A 19,580-nucleotide genomic window follows, 5' to 3' on the forward strand; every position below is an offset into this window, starting at 1 on the left:
AAATAACGGAATGTGTAGCTCCACAATCAATTAAGACTCTAGCAAAATAACCAAGAATGTTTAACGTACCCATTATCAAGTCCGGGTTGTTCTGAGCATCCTGCAGGGAAATATTGTGAATACGCCCCTGGCCCTGCTGTCGTCCACCGCGACCTCTGCTCGCTTGAACACCGCGACCTTGAGCTCCACGCCCCTGACTGGGCTGACCCATCTGTCTCGAAGACCCTGCACTACTAGTAGCATTCTCACCCTGTTGATACTGTCCTCCTTGGTACCACTGAGAACCACCAACTGGAGCTGGAGGATACGGCATGTAGTTGCTGGGATACGGGGGATAACCACCTTGTGAATACGGGTCCTGGGGGTACTGATACGGTCCCGGAGCATAGGGAACAGCATCACCCTGATAGTGATAGGCACCACCTCTACCTGCTTGACCATAATTACTCGGACCTTGGATTTGTCGAATCGGTGCAGGTGGCGGCATAAAGGTCTGCTGCGGCTTCTGCTGCTGACCCTGGGGACAATTCACAGCTATATGTCCCATCTGTCCACAAGTGAAACAAACACCGCTGCCACGCCTGCATTCGCCGAAATGTCGGTTATTACATCTACGACAAAATGGAACTCGGTTTCGACCACCATCACCTTGTCTCTGGCCTCGAGCACCTCCATAAAACCTACCTCCACGTCCTTGTCCAGAGGCACTGAAACCACCACTAGACGAACTCGAACTGGCACCACCCCTTTTGAAGTTCTGAGTTTGGCGAGGCCCAAGCGACACTTGACTTTTCCCTTTGTCATCTTTCTTTTCATCACTGTCGCTCGACATATTCTCTGAGTCCTCTACCCTCAACAATATCTCATAGAACTCCTGGTAGGACTCGCAGTGAGTAGTAGTGGCCATAGAACGCCATTTCTTCCTAGTGCCCAAGCGAAAACGACGAAGCATCTCCGCCGGATTACCAGCGACATCAGGATAGTAACGAGACAAATCAGTGAACTTACGATAGTACTCGTTAGCCGTCATTTTTCGCTGTTTTAACTCAGTGAATTCCTGTTTCTTTCGGTCGATATACTCAGGGGGTACAAATCTCCTTTGAAACACGTCCTTGAAAACATTCCAATCGGTCCTCTGAGCTGGAGTTAACCTACGAAGTTCTTGTTCCCACCAAGCTGCAGACTCCATCTCCAGAAACCAAGAGGTTGTCTCAACCCACCTTTCCATTGGAAGGTTCCCCTGGTTATGTAACACCCGGAAAGTCTTCTCTAGGTGTTCCAACCAACGTTCTGCGCCTTCGTGACCCTCGTTACCTTTAAACTTATCCAACTTCAAGTTATACATAGTCTCCAGAGGAGTCCTCTGGGGAGGGCGCATCACTGTTTGAAGGGCTGTAGCAATCACTTCCCCCAACTGAGTAAGATCAGGGAAACTAGACTCATCTGAGCGACGTGGTTCCCGACGAGGCGGCATGATTCTGACAGAAGACACCAACTATTAGAATACTCACAAAGACACAGGACTGCCAAACCTAGGCTCTGATACCAAGCTGACACACCTCGACCGAGATCAGGGCGTGCTGGCCGTCACGCAAAGGTGACGTAACCATGTGCGCGTGCGGAAGCTATTAAGATAGTAATATAAAAGTACGAATAATTAAAAACCTAATAGCATACAAAGTACTAGTGTATGTGAGACACAATTCAGAGCAAGTCTACAACAGTCCAAAGGAAAAGATACGACATAATTACACCCGAAGGTGACCCTACAATGGTGAATGTCTGTCAGAAATTGCCGGGACGCCCTCTGGGATATACCACCGAACCTTCTAGACCACTAGAACCTGGAGGGGCGCAAAACAAAAGCGTGAGTGGGCAAAAACAAAGTTCTTTGAAAACTCTTTAGCAAAACACATTCTAACCCCTCGCCGTAAAACCTGTATACTTCCCAGAAAATGAACATATATACGTATGTATAGATATGTCAATCATGCTTCACCATATGCCATTCATGCTCACAATATGCCATTCATGCTTGAGAATGTACTACAACAGAATATCATAATCAAATGTAAATGCTCAAGCGTAATTCACATCAATAATATATAATCTGACAGCCGGGAGTCACCTAACGTGACATGTACCGCTGCCTATAGAGCTCCAATCTCAACTCAACATCTGAATCTGCACACAAGTCGGAGCCACCTAACGTGGTTTGTACGACAAGACTGGGTGTAATATATATACGCTCTAGTGCTACGATCACGTGAAGACTATGCGAATAATCGCGGGTCACCTACGAGTCGGAACCACCTAATGTGGTCTGCACGACAAGGCTTGCACCTAACTTGGATCCAAGGCGAGCGTGTGGTGCTGGTGAACATACACGTGAAGGACTCTGCCCCTCTCTGGGCGGGAGCACTAACACCGGGGGTGCAGATTATGAGCTCTCTAAGCATCTCAAACTACTATTGCATAATAAACAGGAATGCATAACCACATGAATACCGCTTACCTGGCACTTACCTGTGCGTCCACAGCACCAAATACACATTTATATATATGTATGCCAATTACCAATGCACGTGATGATACGTAAACAATATTCAAATGATGCATGGCATAAAACATATAACCTTTTCTATTCTATTTCTGGGAATTTAGAGGTATATAGGTATATACGGAAAACAAAAGCCCACTCACTGATAATTAGAAGGGTCGTAGCCCCCCTGCCTCGAGTGCGTACGCTCGTCCTCGGAAAACGAATCACCTATACGCGACAAAGTTACGAAAACATTAATTTAAAAGCACCTAAGCAACTTCTCGTAATAACTTCTCATACATTGCTCAAATTGGACATATGAATATACCAACGTGACCTACACAACCTCAGGATCACGCCCATATTTTTAGAAAAATTTTTGGACCACGCACGCGCCCCCACGCGCCTGAACACGCACGGACCTACGCGCCCCCACGCGCGGCCCACGTGCACTGCACACTGACGGCGTCAGTTGACGCCGTCAGGAATATTCCGTTAACTGACGGAATATTCCGTCAAATCTAACCGGATTCTGTCACTGCCGTTAGGAATATTCCGTTAGACTTAACGGAATATTCCCCTTTCTTCTCCGGCGAACCTCCGGCGCCGGAAAACTGGGTAATTTTCAAACTAAGTTTTCTCCTTCGTTTTTCAACCATTTTTCACGTTCTTTATACCAAAATGAAGCTTAGGACTAGTAGAATCACGTTAGACTAGTTTTAAGGCCTAAAAATTGTTAGATCATACCTGTCCACGACTTCAAAGTTCGGCCAACTTCGAACCTAGCCTTCCCGACGTCCAAATTCACCCAACGAACTACTCCGAGGCTCCTTGGGACCTCACAAGCACAACTACAAGCTTAGAAATTCCAAAAACAAGCTAGTTTAGGTTTGCATGAACAGTGTTCAAATCGGACCTCGTGAAATCGACGTGAAAATGGTGTTTTCCTTACCTGAAAATGGCACCTTTGAACTCCTCTCAGCTCCACGAACACGATGGTGGTCTTGGTTTCTTGTTTGGTGAAGATTTGATTAGGTTTGTATGTGTGTCCGTGTGTAGAGGAAGAAGAAGAAGAAAATGGCTCGGGGAGGAAGAGAGAGAGAGAGAGAAAAGAGAGAAGAGAGAAGAGAGAAGAGAGAAGAGACAGAGTGAGGGAATGAGGGAGGGAATCCCGGGAAAGTGAGGGTGATGTGTGAGTGTGTGTGTGGTCCTACAACACCACACTTCACAAAACTACCCGTAAAATAACGAACTAGGGGTAATAACGTAAATTTAAATGTACGTTTCGTTAGTTTCGGGACGGGATGTTACACTGGTAGAATGTGCATTCCGTCAAAACAATAAATTCAAATAAAATCATACATTTTGACAAAAAAAAAAAAAAAAAAAAGAATCATACATAAATAAAAAAAAAAAAATTGGAGGTGGCGGGATGGTAAAATTTTAGAGGGCTGCCAAAATTTTGGCATGGCGCCCAAAAACTAAACCATCTATTTCCAAAGACAGCACTCAGAGTCGTTTAGCTTGCCCTCCTCCTCCTCATTTCTCTCTCGCAGCTTCTCTGCCTCTCCTATTCAGAAACAAAACCCTAGCCTTCATCCTTCATTTCGTTCTCAAAATCTCAGAGCCACATTCATCAAAACCAACACCATTTCTTTATTTCTCTCTATTTTTGCCTTCATCCAAAAAAAAAAAATTCACACACCTCCACTTCTGCAAACCTGAGCCCAGTCCCACCTTTTCGATTCTCAGTGCATAAATCTTCGGTTCTGCGACACCCACAAGGGACTTCGATCAGAGATGAAAGACGAGAAAAATGATGAACTGAGCATCTCAAAGAGTAGCGGAAATCCCATGGTCGGCGGATCTAAAAAAGAAAGGTATAATCATGTCTCTCGTTACTCACTTTAATGCCTGCGTTTGCTGAATCTCTGCATGCCGTGAATCTATGAATAGTATGCAAAATGCTTAGGTAGTATGGTCTTTGTGTTTTGTGTGATCTTTGTGTTTTGTGTTTTCTGCATTTTTTTTCTTTAAGGATATTCAGCAAATAGGTAATGGGCATTGGATATTGGTCTTTGTTCTTGTTGTTTGTGTTATCTTTTTTTGTGTTTGTGGGTTGATCGTGTGAGGCCAAAAGATTCAATTGTTGGGTTCTGCTCAAGAAGAAGAGGAAGAGGAGGAGATTGAATTGCTGACAGAAGATTGCAAAATTTGATTAATTTTTGTTTCGATTATTGGAGATTCACTTAATAGAAACCAGTGGGAATCCATGAATTTTTTTCCTCAGTCTCTTGTTCCTCTTGGCATGAAGAGCTTGGTGAAAAAATGGCTCCATCTCTGAAATTGAGGTATGTATGTATTCATTTTTCCTCAGTAAATTCATGTTAAATGCGTACCATTAAGCAATTTGGGGAAAAACAGACGGACTTATATGGAGATAGTCAATAATTTTATATGTTTTAAAGTGTCTGTGTCAAAGTTATGTGTGTGCTCATTGCTTTTTTAGTTGCTTTTATGGTATTTTGTGGTTGTACACATGCTTTTACTTGGTGTTGGAGTTACTGAGATTTGTAGTTATACTAGGCTTAGGTAGAGTGCTCTGAAGCTGGTTGGTCTACTTTGTTGTTTTTAGTTGGCGTAGCTAAGTATTATTTGTTATGAACTTCATTGCGTATATATGTAATTAGGTCAAACTCATGTCTTGGTTGTTCGTGGACTGGATGAAAATGCTGAGGAGGAAATGTTGCGCTATGAGTTCTGTAAACATGCTACAATTAAGGTGTGAATGCTGAAAAAATTAGTGGATGTTATAGCTACTCATTTACTTTCATTTTAAACTTAAAAGTCAGAAATTATTTTCTATGTTGGAAGGTTTATTCACATAATATTTTAGGATCTTCGTCTTGTTAAATATGAAGGAGTGAATGAAGGAGCTATGTGAAGGAGATCAAGGAGCTACATACACTGTATGTACAAAAGAGAAGATGCTTTTATCTGCACATCTTCGAAAGAATTCAAGTTCGCATTTTCAGAGTTTGAGGACAGTGATATGTGTTAATATGTTCAAACACATATCTTAGGTTTGTAATGGATATATTGGCTTTACCACATTGGTCTTATATAAGTTTGTTTTATTAGTGATAATATATACAAAATATTCTTTGAACAATGCTCAGTGGAATTTTTACCAGAAAGCATATATTTCTTACATCAATTCCCACTGAAATGTCTTACTTTATGTTTTCCAATGAGGTGTTTTAACAATAACCTTATTGTGTTTAAAATAATTTTTTGCAATAGACTAAAGTAGTGGTTTACGACTAGAAATAAAAATTTTGATAAACATCATTGGTTGAAATATAGTTTTCTCAAGAAAAGTTATTGGTTGGAAATATTATTTGCCGACGAAGTAACACCATTGCAAATATATAATTCCAACGACTCTTGATCCTCACAAATATGTTTTTGTGCGTATTTTCGACAATTCTTAATTGTTGGTGATAATAATTGTGATGACTATGCGCTCTTGTAAATAACATTTTTTTGTTGGAAAAACATTTTTCGACACAATGTTTTGGTTGTAAGAAAATCATCGCAAAAAACAAATGTCAGCACTTAGAAGGTATATTCGACGATCATTTAAGTATTTATGACCACAATTTCATGTCGAAAATAAAATAAATTTGACATTGTGAACATTCATTTCTGACATAAATATAACTATTAACAACGAGTCATGTGTGTCGAAAATGATTTAGTTTTGACGGCTAGTCGGAACAAAAGTATCCAATGGGACAATTTCTGACGCCCAGCGAGGGCTTTTTACCGTCGGAAATAAGTATTTGTGATGGCAAAATGCCTTTTTTGATGGTATTTGACCCTCACTAATGACACGTTGTTTTGTAGTGACTTGCCACCTCCATTGACAGATAGTGCTTAGAAGCACCTCATAGTGAATACAAAAAATGTCTATGAACTATGTCATGACATGTACCAATTCCCCTCATGCTAACCCATAAACTTTACTATAAATACAAAGTAACAAATATATATATATATATATATATATATGTGTGTGTGTGTGTGTGTGTGTGCGTGTGTGTGTGTGTATAATAGCTCTTTTTAAAGAATAATAGTAAACATATGTTTTAAAAATACGGGATCTCACAACTATGGAGATTTGTTTTCTCATTGTTGAATCTACATTCTGCATCGTTCTCGTTCATCTTGTTGGTGCCAGAATTGAAGTGCTCAAGTTTAAGCTGCCATTATTGTGAAGACCAATCTTAGACCTTCTTGAAGAAACTCAAGTTGCACAAAGGTACAAGTGCTCATTTAGTCTAGCTTAGCATTTGAGTTTGTGTGTGCATGATTCTCTATATAAACTTGATTTTCTATTAGTGGATGAAGTTCCCCTGGTTTTCTACCCAGTTAAGGGTTTTTTTAGGCACATATCCTTATGTGTGATTAACTTATCCTTGGACCCTAATTGTTGTTGTTAACAGTTAAGTAGATGATTGTTCAAATTATGGATGGATATTATTATAGAGCTTATTTGTCTCTAACATCTAGTATCTACATTGTTTATACATGCTTGACTAGGATCTTATGACTAGTCAAGTTCATATATTATACTAATACTAAAACCCAACAGAAAAAAAACACTGTTCATTAACAGTGTTCTTCTGTTTTCACCCCTGCTTTGCTGTTGAATGAGTAACAGTTTTGTGACGCATGGGATCCTTGACTGTTTGCTTCCTTCTTGCCCTTCCGTCTTCACCTCATCTGGCAAACCTTCATCCTTCTTCATCTCTTCCGTCGTTCACCGCTTCATCACAGAAAAACTTAAACCACATCTCTGTCATGTTTCAATCACCGCTGCCACCAGTTCACCCAGATCTCATCTCTCAGCTTTGTGATCTGTAGACTGCTATAGAAGCTTCATTTGTTCGAGTCGGCAATAACTGCAGAGGTAAGCTTTCTGATAAATCTTATAATTTCATTCTTTATTTCCACTGCTGGCGAGCCGATCGAATCCAACTAGAGAGCATGCACCATCCCCTACAGATTCCCCTCCGACAATCCCTGCAAGCCCATGCCCACTGAGCTCTCCTAGATCGACCTCTTCTACAACTCCACCCCCTCCTTCAAGTGATAATCCTCATCTTCTCCCTAACTTCCATTATAAACCTTAATTTCTTGGGTTTTTCGTTAATGGGTTTGATTGGTTTTCGGCAGGAAACGAGCTGAATCTGACGCTTCGGTTCTCGACGCTCTGGCCAGAGCTGAGAAATTTGCTCAAAGTTACACACTTTACTGATTGTTTTGCGATGTGTGAATTGGGCTTTCAGAAATGCCTGCAATTTGTTTGTGTTTTTTCCTGAAAGGACTTGAAAAATGATCCTGAGAGTCACGCGGGCCTGCCAGATTGCATTGTAAGCTCGAAATTTTGATTTGAGTTGATTTCTCACTTTCTATTATCTTGTAGTCATGATTTATTGTGGCATCGTTTTCTTAGCATTTAAGTTTTTTTTGTTTTTTGTTTTTTGTTTTTGTTTTTTTTTGCTTTGTTTGGGAAATCCAACTTCTTTGTAGACTTTGAGAGCAAGTTCTTAGGGAGTTGGGTGATGCGATAAGAATGTGACACACACAAATTAAACCCTATTTGTGACAATTGTAGTAATGATGTAAGTAGGGATCGTTCTAACTGGGGATTAACTAGGGGTGCTAATCTACTTTGAAACTGACTCAAAAACACAAAAAACTAAACTTAAAGACTCTTAACAAGACTACTATGACTCAGAATAGCTTTGAAACACTCAAAACTGCCTAAAACAATCGAATTGACTCAAACAGAAACTAGAACTTAGTTTGGACGAATTTGAAAGTGTTTATAACTCCAAATGTTTAAAAACACAAAATAAAACAAATACGAATGACTACGACTCAACAAAATATGGGGGGATTGAGTTTTTGATGAAATTAACTAAAATGCACAAATTGTAATTAAGGGCAAAATGTAAATATGAATGTGATGAAAATATGGATGGAATGCTAGCTAGAAGGTTATTCTCCACACATGTTACACTTGCATACAAGATGATTTTCAGTTGGTCTTTCGATAAATTATGAAACTCAACACCCCGGGTTAATTAGGTCCGCTTAAATTAACCGTCAAGTTCTCCTTAAGTTAATGAATTGGATGGGTTTGCGCAACGCAATTCACAACATTCTCCAAAAGTCCTTTACGTGAAAAGCACAATAAAGATACAATCAAAGATCATTAAGCATCATGAAAACTATAAGTGTTGACGAGGCCTTCGTTACTATGATGAGCATGAAACTAGTGCCAAGAATTCATTTAACGCGATTGTTTATAAGCAACCTCCACTACTTGTGAATATAAGTTCATAACTATTAGGTGAAACTCACTTATATTCTAGCGTCATATTCATGCATGAAAATTAAGCGTGCACTCTCAATAAACGTACATAAATAAGTTATCAATCAAACGGTTAAACAAATTGAATCCACAACTTATGAAATTCCAACCAAAGGTAATCAATTCATATTGCAAGCATAAACATGGTTTCGAATCACCCCCTAGCTAAAGGGGGTTTAGTTCCTCATACGTACAAGACAAAGAGAATTGAAATTAAACATTGAAATCAAAGGAAAGGAAACACCTAAACATTCCAACAACTCAAACTTGAATTGTATGAACGTTTAGGCCCTCTTCTCTTCCTCTTTGTTGCGGCACAGGTCTAAGGATAGGTTTTGGGGTGGTATTTGTATGGAGGAATGGATGTGTGATGGTTGGAGGGCACGGCAATGGAGAGAAAAGATGCAGAAAATGGAATGGATTTGCACGGCATTGGTTGTGTGATTGTGATGGTGTGTTGTGTGATTGTTTTGTGTTGCGTGATTGGGAATGGTGTGTATGAATGCATTGCATGGTTTTATAGGGAGAGAATGGATGGGAGATCATGTGAATGGCAGCTAGGAGGGAATGATTAAAGAGGGAATGCATGTGGAATGACAACTAGGTTGGTTGGTGGAAAGCTGGAAATGCAAAGGGGAATGCTGGAAATGGGATGGGAGTGCACGGCAAGGTTGTGTGTTTGTGATGGGAGAACATGGATGAATGATTAAGAGTGGATGTGGGTGAATTATAGAATGGGAAAACATGTGAGTGACAACTAGGGTGAATGGTGGCTACAATGATGAAGTGGGATGGCTGGAATTAGGATGGGAGGCCACGACATAGAATGTGTTTGGGTGCATGTGGCTGAAATTGGTAGGTTATGCATGGGTTAGGATGGTTTTTGGGAAGAGAATGGGCTAGGCCCTTTGTTTTATGTCCTAAAGTGCATACAATGCCTTCAATTTCGTCCAACACTTTGGCTCCAAGTATAAGCTATCAATCCTTAGCCCAACAGTGCTCCAAAAGGCCCCAAAAGGCTCCACAATGCATCCTTTCGTCAAATACGTCTTATGATCCTGAAAACACACAAAAGAAGCTTGAAGAATTAAAATAACTAAGAATTAATAACATAAATGCACGAAAACGAGCCAACTAAGTTGCCTAAATATGCTCCTATCATTGGGATTCCAAGATATATTCAAGAAAGTCAAGGTGGGTACTTTTTATTGTTATTGGACGCTTTATTAGGCCATTGATGTAGATAATTGATTGACTTGGAGTTCGGAATTGTGATCATGATTAAACTCTTCAGGATAAAGAGAATGCCAAGGTAATATCCCTGTTTGAGAATGCAGTGGATCTTAATGATGCTATTGAAGATGAAGTCAAGCTGGTAGAGAATCCGATTGGAGGAATATTTGCTGGAAATATAATTTGTATCAAACTCGCCATTTCATAAGACTCGAACCTCAGAGCTCTATGAAAAAGAATAAAACTGTACCATACCATTTTATTTATGTTTGATTACATTGGTTATTATTACTAATGGTTACATTTTGTGCATATTGTAGCTTTCATTTTAGGGAAGTTATGGGATATGTTCTATTGTTTGTTTATATCATTAAACTTTCCTCTACTTTCCCTTTCTTACAGGGTTTAATTGAAAACATACTTATACTTTCCTCTACTTTCCCTTTCTTACAGGGTTTAATTGAAAACATACTTATAAATCCCAACGCAAAAGGAGGGAGGAGGCAAAGGCTGGCATTGTTGATAACGTGAGTAAATTTGTAAATAGGATTTCTTATAGTTTGCAAAATATTCACGAAATTGACCTCCAAAGTTTTGTTCTTTGTTCTAAAATCCTACGTTCCTTATTTTTGGTTTAATTCCAATTCATAATTACATATTTTGTTAATCTGTTAGTAAATTTTTATACTTTATGTCCAAATACATATATAGTAATGTATACATATAATTTATTAAGTTTTATAATGTTGCTAAGCATTTTGAGTGTGTTCATTTTGTGTGTAGAGAGTGAAAAGTCCACTGCTCACAAAGGCAAAACAAAGGACATCTTCTATATATGGGAAGAAGAGAGGTTAGTTTGATCATGATTGTTTTTTAGGTTTGGTTAAATCAAAGTTGGTTTGCGTCTAATTTAGTTGTTTGCTTGCACATGGTAAAGTCACTAGCTTTATTAATGTTGGTGACCGAAATAAAACCCGAGTTCATGTTAAAATGATATTATAATTTTTGCTATGGTGAGAATTGAGAACTCCTTTTTTTATCTTTCCCATTTTTGAAATTTAGAAATTGAATTACTTTTCTATACCTTTTTGTGATCACACAGTGAGAATTTGTTAATTGTATTAATATTATAAGGTAGGATTTATACTTTCTAAGATCCATTTCTCATGTTTAGAGATTGCTTGATTTCATATTGTCAAATAGTTTATGAATTTCCATACTAAGTGCATCAATATGTTGTTGCAATAATTTAATTAGATGTGATATAAGTTGATGTGTTTATACTTTTAAAACATAATTTTTCACACAATTTCTAATCATGCAGCAATGCGCGGGCAAAACTTTCTAGTGTTTTCTAAATGTTTATATTGTTACTATTGTGTTTTTTTTTATTTGATATTATGGTGTGGTCATGGGTTAAAATAGGAACCATATTGTCCATCATTATATCTTATTGCAGGTGATTATGCCTGGTACCGTTTAAAATACCTTCACATGGAGAAGAATAAAGTGTAAATGTACCTAAAGAATAATACTTGGCAACTCAAAAGATAAGTAGGTGGCTATTCAAAAGATAAGTAGGAGCTCCTAATCAAAACTCTTTCATTTTCGATTTACAGAACTTCATGTCCATGATCAAGTCCTTTCATATTATGAATCACTCTATAAATGCCATCTCTGCCAAAAAAAAAAAAAATTAATTAATACTAAGATTATTTAGTCATCGAACAGATGGACGGAAATGATAGAAGTATCACGAATTATTTGTCTATTTGCTACAGTTGATTGACTAAATGACCTTAGTTTTAATTTAATTTTTTTTTTTTTGAATAGATGATCTTTACAGAGTGATTAATTCTATGAATGGTTTTGAATATAAAAAAAAAAAAAAAATTTGTGAATCGAACACAAAGAATTTTAGGTAGGAATTTCTACTCTTACCCAATCTCAACAAATTCCAGAGCCGCCGTCCCTAGCTATGGCTTGGGGCAGTGGCAATCCCTTCCTCCTGCCCTTTGTCTCCTTTTTTCTTACCTGATTTTGCTTTTCCCCCTGCTCCCCACCCCGATTTGGCTTGTCCTTCACACCAAAACAGCATTCGTCATCTTCAACCATCTCCACTTCAATTTGCTGTTATTGTTTACTACGATTTGTTGCGGCACATCGGGAGAGTGAGTAGAGCTTCAGTGTTCTCACCGGCTCGGGTGTTTACAACACCACCACTTTCTTTATGGCTGCTGCCTTTGTCGGCAGCATTGCTTGGGTATTGCCACGGGCTTCTTCCACTTTGTGATTGGTTTTTTCCTTTGTGGCTGCATTTGAAAAGTTGCTTACGGCTGGTTGATGCAATTGGAGAGGCGATGGTCGATTGGAGGCGTGAAAGCTTGCAGATCGTGTTGGTTCCCTATAGCAAAGGTTGTGGAAGCAAAAGACTAGGGTTTCTTTTGCTAGTTTCTGGTTTGGGCCTGAATTCTTTTTTGGGCTCTTTTTTGTTTAACTTTGTTGGTCCAATTTTGCTTGTACTTATTTGACTTTGGACCTTTGTTGTGTTTGGAAATGTTTACCTTGAAGAGTCAAGCATTGTCGGTACTTGAAATTATGGAATATTTTGTGCAACTACATCTTGGTCTTGTTCGATCGTATGTTGGTCCTCGTACGTACACTTTGGAGACTCTCTTTGTGTTCTTGCCTTCATGACCCACCAGATTAAATTTTCCACATCCTCTAGATTTTCTGTTTTTCAACAATTGGATGAGTTGGTAGATCAGTTGGAACCAAATGGACAATTTCAACTTGTGGTTATTTGAGTGCAAGCGATATCTGTTATAATCTGAACAAATCTACAATATTCTACGTTCTTGGGGACAAGTTCCGTCCACCTAAAATATATATGAAATCTGCTAGGAAAGCTTCGGAAAAAGCTTCTCTAGCTAGCATCAATTTCAGAATCTATATAGAGAGGTTGTGTTGTCACATACTCGCTTTGAACAGCAGCATCAAAGTAAAGGATAATCCAGTTCTACAAAACTACATTTCTACTTTTTGATGAAACACAAAATAGAAAGCTTTCTGCAACCCTTGCTTTCCCATGATTTCTTACGTTTTAGGCATACTTTAGTGGAGCTGGAATGCAAAAATAGGCACCGACGGCAATTTACATGTGAAAGCTCGGAAATTAAATTTAAAAACTCAAAAATTAGCTTTTCAATGAGTATTCAGGATTTATTTTTTTGTTTTTTTTGTTTTTTAAGAGAACAAAATAAAAAATTGAAAAGAAGCATCAAACGATAATAGCACGCTATATTGATTTGAATACTAATTCTCCAACTAGTCCAATGGCGTGCATCGCATGCAAACATACACAAAGTCACATATGAACGAAGAATTAAATATTAAAGAGTCATATTAATCGAGGAATTAGATGACTATTAGCACCATTTAACACACTAAAGTCTCATTTGTTGACTAAGAAAACTTTACTAAGTTGCCTTCGTCACTATCATATTAATTTTCAACTTAGTATTATGGGCAATATTTCTTCATACGAAACTTGGTGCTGCTCCAGGATTTACGTCATTTGCAGGCCTCACAGTCCAACTATATTAGGGGTTTGAAGATAAAAGGGCAGCCAATATTCTAGCTTTCCAATTTCCCAACACTTTCTGCCAATTAAGAGTTTGACAAAATAAAAGAAATACATTTTTTTTTTTTAAAAGAAGTACGATATTCATTGCAAACAAATTGAACACGTACAAACTGAGGATAGTATGCATTATGGGCCTCGATAAAACCTTGTCGGGGCTTTCAACTAGGTCGAAGGGAAAAGAGTGTCCTGCACGACAAGAGAACCCATCCTCAAATGACAATACATCAAAATTACAAGCTTTCTTCAAATAAAACATCCCTAATCAAGTCAGGGGTCTTCAAACCATAAAAACAACTGATTACTAACCACGCCCATTCGAGCAAGACGATGGTCTGCAAAATTACCACTCCTCTGCACATGGTTCAGCAGCAGCTGAGGAAATGACTTAAGTAAATAATGAAGATCGTTTATTATAGGGCCCAACAAAGAGCAATCTTCATCCTATCCCTTCATGGCAGCTAATGCCAAACTCGAGTCACCTTAAAAAATTATACTTGCACCGCTTGGGCAGAAATCCTGTGCCAATACCAGAGCTTAACAAACAGCAAGCAACTCCGCATGGAATGCTGAGCTTATCCCATCACTTGAACCTACTGCTGCTCCTATGAAATTCCCCCCATGATCACGCAACACCACACCAAAACCACCCCTCAACTGTTGTTTAATCCATGCTCCATCAAAGTTACAATTCACCTAGCCAAACTAGGCGTATTCCATCTCTGGGTAGGACAGTTGGTCTTCTGCGAACTCGACTTGTGCCACTTTTGATACTCTTGCAACCAACTCTTCGATTAGACCACCAACTTCTGTGGTGACATCTCAGCCCCATTCCAAACAACATTATTCATGTTCTTCCACAACATCTAGGAGATCATTAAACATAGCTCAAACACCAAGGACAAAGAGTAAAGAGCAATGGTTAACAACCACTGCATGAACTGATGTCCATCGCCATCCTCAAATCTAAGCCCCAGGTCACCAAACCAAGCAGCATTCGCCAAGCTACACTCCCTCAACACATGTTCTGTTGACTCCCCAAATGAACCACAAAGCACACAAAAATTATCCATAATCACTATCCGCTTACTAAGGTTCGATTTTATGGGTAGGGCCTCCATACAAGCCCTCCAAACACAAATTTTAACCTTGCATGGTACATAGGCATTCCACAACTTCCTCCACAGTTTATCTCGTCCATCATCAGAAATTGAAGTAGAAAAGCTCGCACCAACCCGTGCACAGAGATTATTGCCCTAGCTACATGGTAGGCGCTTCTCACAGAAAACTTCCCATGCCTTTCATAATGTCAAATTCTACAATCTAGTACTGTTCGTAAGCTTAATGGAAGACGTATGATTTGCTCCACCTCCTCCAGAAAGAACAAATCTTAAAGCAACCCAATATTCCATTGCCTCAATTCTGCAACTATGTATTAGGTAAATATTTCACATTAACTCAAAAAATAACTGTTACACTGTGGGTATTTATACAAGACTATTACAGCTAGCAAATAAAGATTACTTAATCTCTAAGTATTTCCTCTTCCTAATGTAATTACATTTGTATCCTTAATATCCCCCCTCAAACGAAACGGGGAAAGTCGCAGTTGAAGTTTGGAACGGAGAAACAGGAATCGGGGCTTGGACAGAGCCTTGGTGCAAATATCAGCAATCTGATCCTGGGAAGCCACAAAATGCACAGAGACGTGATTTGCCAGAACCTGTTCCCGAATGTAATGGTAATCAAGCTCGACATGTTTGGTACGAGCATGAAAAATGGGATTTTTGGCTAAGGAGAGAGCTGAGATATTATCACACCATAACTGGGGAGAGTGAGGGAGAGGATAAGTAAGATCAGCAAGGAGTTTGCAGAGCCAGGTGAGCTCTGCAGCAGTGTTAGCAAGAGAGCGATACTCGGCTTCAGTGGAGGAGCGAGCAACAGTAGGTTGCTTCTTTGCACTCCAACTGATGAGAGAATTGCCAAAGTAGATGCAATAACCGCCTGTGGAGCATCTGTCTAAGGAGCAGCCTGCCCAATCTGCATCGGAGAAGGCATGTAGAGATGGAGCCTGGGAACACTTAGAGAACCATAAGCCCAGGTCTAGAGAACCCTTGAGATAACGCAGAATGCGCTTCACAGCTTGCATATGGGAGATCCGTGGAGTGTGCATGAACTGGCAAACCAAATTAACAGCAAAACTGAGATCAGGGCGAGTCCAGGTTAGGTATTGGAGAGCACCAACAAGAGACCGATATTAAGAAGCATTGTCAAGGAGAGGAGAAGAGTGATCAAGCTTAGTGGTGCTGAGAGGAGTGGTGCAGGGCTTGGCACCCTCCATGTGCGCCTTGGTCAGAAGATCTAATATATACTTAGTCTGATTGAGAAATATACCTGAAGAGGACCGTTTTACTTCGATGCTAAGGAAGTAGTGAAGAGCACCAAGGTCTTTGATGGGAAAGAGAGCATTGAGATGCGATATAACTTGTTGACAGGCTGCAGAGGAAGGGCCAGTCACTAAAATATCATCCACATAGACAAGGATGAACACCAAAGTGGGAGATTGCTTGATAAACAACGAATGATCACTCTGAGAGCCTTGGAACCTAAGAGAAGATAAAGCAGTATGAAGTTTAGCATACCAGGCGCGAGGGGCCTGTTTTAAACCATAAAGAGATCGGTGAAGATGACAAACATGATGCGGTTTAGATGGATCTTCAAAGCCAGGTGGCTGCTGCATGAACACAGATTCAATGAGAGTGCCATGGAGAAAAGCATTGCTTACATCGAGCTGATTGAGGAACCAATCATATTGAGCAGCAAGAGTGAGAAGAAGACGAATGGTGACAGGCTTAGCTACAGGGCTGAAGGTTTCGGTGTAATCCAAGCCCTCTTGCTGGTGAAATCCTTTAGCCACTAAACGGGCTTTATACCGATCAATAGAGCCATCGGGTTTTCGTTTGATCTGAAAAACCCATTTACAACCCACAAGATTGGGTGAAGAAGAAGACGGGACAAGGGACCAGGTACCTGTGTTGGTAAGGGCAGTAAATTCTTCCTGCATTGCCTTGCGCCAATGAGAGTATTTGGAGGCTTGGGAGTAAGTTGTAGGGATATAGTCAACAACAAGATGGGGAGGAATAGGATGCTTAGTGGCAGTGAGAGCTTTAGGTTTAAAGATACCGGATTTGGATCGTGTTTGCATAGGGTGAAGGTTGGTGGGTGCTGGAGACTGGGAGGAATGGGAAAGAGAGGGATCTGCAGGGGGAGATAAAGGGGCAGGGTGGGAGGATAGAGATATGGAAAGGGAGAGAGGGCCATGATTCACAGGAACATAGGAAGATGAGGGTGAGAGTGAGGAAAGAACAGGAGGTGGGGGGTGATAGAAAAAAGTAAGAAAAGAGGGAATAGAAGATGGGGAGGAGGAAGAAGAAAGAACAGAAGGTGATGAAGAGGAAGGCAAGGAATGAAATGGAAAAGAGGATTCATCAAAGATAACATGGCGGGAAATATAGATTCTATGAGAGGAAGGATGAAGGCAGAGATAGGCTTTATGATTGAGGCTATACCCCAAGAAGACACAAGGTTTGCTTTTTGGGTCGAGTTTGGAGGATGTGTAGGGCTTCAACCAAGGAAAACAACGACAACCAAAGACTTTGAGAAATTTATAATCTGGGGTTTTCTTGAAGAGAAACTGCCAGGGAGAAGGCCGGGAGATAGTAGGTAGCCTGTTGATTAGATAGACAGATGTAGCAAAGACCTCAACCCAGTAAGTGTGGGGCACTTTAGATGCTGCCAAGAGAGTTCGAGCAGTCTCAACTATGTGCCTGTGCTTACGCTCATCACACCCATTCTGCTCAGGAGTGTGAGGACAGATGAGTTGATGTTGAATGCCAGAGCTAGATAAGAATTGAGAAAAAGCAGTACTGACAAACTCTCCACCAGAATCGGAGCGTAATGCAATAACCTTGGAACACAGAGAGTTTTCAACAAGTAATTTCCATTGCTTAAACACAGTAAGGACATCAGATTTACACTTCAAAGGGTAGAACCAGCAATAACGAGTATAGTTATCTAGAAAAATGACATAGTAGCGAAAACCCTGATGAGAAACAGATGGTGAGGGGCCCCAAACATCCGTGTGAATGAGTTCTAGAGGCTTGCTGGAGGTACAAGTAGTTCGTGAAAAAGGAAGTCTGGAACATTTCCCTAGTGCACAATCTGAGCAAAAAGTGGTATTTAAACGATCAACAACAGCAATACAGGATTGAGAGGCCAACTGATTTACAATCTTCACAGAAGGGTGGCCCAATCTTTGATGCCGGAGGTGTCTCGGAGCTTTGACAGAAGCAACTAAAGCATGAGGAGAAGGAGCAGGTAATGATGCTGCGGAGAGTGGATAGAAGCCATGTTGAACTGGACCTTTAAAAAGCATCCTCCCGGAAGAAAGATCCTTCACAGTGAAGTGAGAAGGATAAAGATGCATAGAACATGAGTTGTCAAGTAGAAATTGATTCGCAGAGAGAAGATTATGCTTTAAGGCAGGGACATGTAAAACATTCTTTAACAAAAAAGAATGAGTAGAAGTATGTAAAGATGATGCACCAGAGTGGAGAATGGGCAAACCTTTGCCATCTCCAATATACACATGTTCTGGACCAGTATATGGTTCTGAATTCTGAAGATGAGCAGTCGAATTTGTCATGTGCGAGCTAGCACCAGAATCGACGATCCAGGTAGGAGGAGGAGGGGAAGTATTAGCAATCATGGCAGAATGAGAAGCTTTGCCAGTGTAGTGAGGATCCATGCGATGGGGACAGTCACAAGCTTCATGGTCTGGTTGGCGACAAATCTGACAGAATAACTTGCGAGGAGAAGAGTAATGGGGACGAGAACCACGAAAGAATCGTTGATTAGGATTCTGAGAGTAGTTATTCCGGCCAGTGTTGTATCTAAAGTTGCCACGAGATTGAAAATTACCCCGATTTGGACGTCCTTGAGTTGTAAACCCTTGAGAAGTATGCGAAGCCACAAAACCTTGAGGAGAAGAATTTGCAGGCAAAGGAAGAAGACCAGCAGATGAATGATACGCCTGAAAAGGAGCAGTGGAAACAGGTTTCTTCCAATTATTGAGCTGAATTTCCTTACTAAGAAGTAAGCCATGCAACTCATCAATAGTGGTAGAGCCAATACGGAACTGAATAGCATCCACAAATGAGTCAAATTCAGGAGGTAAGCCATGAAGTGTGACCGAGATGAGTTCTGAATCTTCCACGGGAGCACCAGCACTGGCAAGGGCATCTGCAATTTCTTCGATTTGCTGAAGATATTGAGCAGCAGTCAAATCACCTTTGACAAGATTGCGAAGACGAGAACGAAGCTCGTGAATGTGCGACTGAGAGGCAGTGGCGAGGCGCGATTCCAGTTTCGCCCAGAGTTCTCGAGCAGAGATCACGCCAACTGTGTAGGGAATTAAAGATTCAGAGAGAGTGGAATTGATCCAAATGAGGATGTTCTGATCATTCTCAAACCAGGTAACATAGTTCGGATTGAGAGTTGCAGTGCGATTGCCAGAAGAATCAAGAAGATATTTGGGCGGCGCTACCAGAGATCCGTCAATGAGACCGGTAAGATTATAACGGCGGAAGATCGGAGCAAACAAGGCACTCCAGGTGAGATAGTTGGTAGTTGTGAGCTTGATTGGAACCATAGATCCA

The 19,580-nt window shown here is 40.3% G+C and overlaps 1 long non-coding RNA gene across 4 annotated transcripts; it reads left to right on the forward strand.

Annotated features, from left to right (window-relative positions):
• The first annotated feature begins 7,286 nt into the window (after positions 1 to 7,286).
• On the forward strand, positions 7,287 to 12,839 carry LOC148694428 (uncharacterized). Of its 4 annotated transcripts, XR_015966145.1 has the most exons (6): positions 7,287 to 7,517; positions 7,613 to 7,980; positions 8,141 to 8,185; positions 10,282 to 10,362; positions 10,674 to 10,747; positions 11,004 to 12,839. It is a non-coding gene; the product is annotated as an uncharacterized LOC148694428 (long non-coding RNA). The 4 variants fall into 4 exon arrangements; XR_015966143.1 differs by having other exon boundaries at positions 7,287 to 7,980; XR_015966144.1 differs by lacking the exon at positions 10,282 to 10,362 and having other exon boundaries at positions 7,287 to 7,980.
• The last annotated feature ends 6,741 nt before the right edge of the window (positions 12,840 to 19,580 follow it).

Source organism: Pyrus communis, chromosome 9 (genome assembly GCF_041283825.1).
Source record: "Pyrus communis isolate YQ-2024b chromosome 9, ASM4128382v1, whole genome shotgun sequence".
Taxonomy (NCBI): Eukaryota; Viridiplantae; Streptophyta; class Magnoliopsida; order Rosales; family Rosaceae; genus Pyrus; species Pyrus communis.